Here is a 2,634-nt window from a genome sequence, read left to right as displayed (position 1 = left end):
GCAGTGAGCTGAGATCTGGCCACTGCACTCCAGCCTGGGCGACAGAGCGAGACTCCGTCTCAAAAAAAAAAAAAAAAAAAAATAGAGTCCAAGGCTCTTTGTTATTTTTGTTTAGTGAGAACAAAGAAAGGGGCAAGGTGGGGAATGAGGATGGAGAAGAACAAAATTTGACCTCTGTAACAGCAGAGGTCAAATTAGTGAAGAAAGAAAAAACATGAGGGAAAATCAGCCTCTGTCTTCAGTGTGGGTGCGCTGTTCCCTAGCAGATCCCAGGTGCTGCTCCCCCTCCTGGAGGATGGGGCTCCTCCCCCTCCCTTCCCCAACTCTGCAACTGTCCTGGGCAAAGCAAGACAATAACTAAGCTCAGTCCTAGACACCCCCAACCCTGTAAGACATCCCTTTTCTGAGCTACCCAGAAACCTCATATTTCAAGGTTGGAAGGATGTGGGAGCCTGTTAATACCATACTGAAATACGTATCACTTTCTGTTCACCCTTGTCCCCTCCAGTGCCATCAGTCCACCCCCACCTGCCTTCCAGAGGGTGAAGGACCTGACCGACCTGTCTTTTATGTTTCTGGATCACTAAGGCTAAGCTACTCCTTGGGGCATACTGGGTGAATTAATGTGGTTGAATGACATCAGTAGTCATTCATCACAACACCCACTGGAATGTTTAAGTTATTTTAATTGAGAAAAGCATATAGATTACTGTTGATTACAGAATCTGATTTTAGCTAGGCTTTCTTATGCATAAATGTAGCAAATAGAGAGGTTCTAAATCTTTTTGCTTTTGGTTTATCTATGTATATTGATACTGGGCAATTCAAGTTAAAATATTCCTTTCAGCTTACAACCCTGATTAAAACTTCCCATTTTCTGTTTCTCCCTGAAGTCTCACCCATTAGCCTACGTTTAGTCTCTAATGTTAAAAAGTAACCCAAAATCAAAAGAAAGATGAGAGCAAGATTGGTTGAAGTAGTTTTATAAAGGACGAATCCCTAACCAACTATAAATGCCCTGACAACCGTAAATGTGAATGTACTGCCACAGCCATTTGTGGTGGTGAGAATGCCTTAAACTATTTTCCCATTTTTCTGAAGAGTCAAGGGACTTCTGCCTTTAGGACTATTTAAAATATTTAAGCTTGGCCGGGCGCGGTGGCTCAAGCCTGTAATCCCAGCACTTTGGGAGGCCGAGACGGGTGGATCATGAGGTCAGGAGATCGAGACCATCCTGGCTAACACGGTGAAACCCCGTCTCTACTAAAAAATCCAAAAAAAAAACTAGCCGGGCGAGGTGGCGGGCGCCTGTAGTCCCAGCTACTCGGGAGGCTGAGGCAGGAGAATGGCGTAAACCCGGGAGGCGGAGCTTGCAGTGAGCTGAGATCCGGCCACAGCACTCCAGCCTGGGAGACAGAGCGAGACTCCGTCTCAAAAAAAAATAAAATAAAATAAAATAAAATAAAATAAAATAAAATAAAATAAAATATTTAAGCTGGGCACAGTGGCTCATACCTGTAATCCCAACACTTTGGGAGGCTGAGGGGGAGAATCACTTGAGCCCAGGAGTTCCAGACCAGCCTGGGCAACATAGTGACACTCCCATCTTTACACACACATGCACACGCACACACAGCCAGGCATGGTACACACACAACCAGGTGTGGTGGTGCATGCCTGTGATCCCTTCTACTCCAGGAATTTGAGCTGGGAGGATCCCTTGAACCCGGGAGGTCCAGGCTGCAGTGAGCCATGATCTCCCCACTGCACTCAAGCCTGGGCCACACAGCAAGACCCTGTCTCAAAAAAAAAGGTGTGGGGCTGGGAGGGATGGTTAATGTCTTCACACTTCGAACATAAACCCAGACTGGAAAACTGGAGATAGCTAAAATAATCCCCATAGCTAAAAGTGAGTGCTGCATCTGGAGTTAAAATTCATTTCCTTCTTGCCCGAGCAGGGCACAGGCGAGGCAGCTTGCCTGGGCCTCCTTTTCTTGGGTATAATTCTCTGTCTGCAAGCCGAGTGCCCTGGGCACAGCCATGGCAACAGGGCAGTGCTCAGGGTACCTTCTCCAGGGGCTGACTTACCTTCTTTCTCTGTGCTCGATGGACAATTATAGCTCTGTTTCAAGTGCAGACTGAAAAATCAACAGTTTCCAGAGTAATCGGGGAAGTTATCAAGGCCATATGGCCCGGGGCCTGAGAGCCTGGAGCGCCTGCTGGAATATCTTTTGCCTTTGCCGGATGTACTGAGCTATTCATTGTCTGGGGCAGTCTTCACTCAGGATTAGAGAGCAAAGTGGTGTGATGCTGCTGAAGTTATAAATGATTATAAGGTCATTCCCCCAATACAAAACAATATACATGTGTTCTCCTGACTTCCCTATGGCCTTTTAATAACTAAGAGGTCTGGATTCTTTAAGAGTATGGAAAGAGGTAATGACCCAAGACCGCGTTCCAACTGTGAAGATCTCTCCTGCTCTGTATTATCTGCCCTGGGAAAATGGAGATTCAGAAAACGAGTGACCGGCTCAAAGATGAAGGGACCAGCATGCTCTTTGCTCTGTGAGGATGTTAAAAATAGCAGTGGAATTATAAAGAGGTATCTCAATCCTCCAGGAGAAAGAGGCTATA

Source organism: Theropithecus gelada, chromosome 4 (assembly GCF_003255815.1).
Source record: "Theropithecus gelada isolate Dixy chromosome 4, Tgel_1.0, whole genome shotgun sequence".
Lineage (NCBI taxonomy): Eukaryota > Metazoa > Chordata > Mammalia > Primates > Cercopithecidae > Theropithecus > Theropithecus gelada.
Note: the sequence above shows the minus strand (reverse complement) of the source record.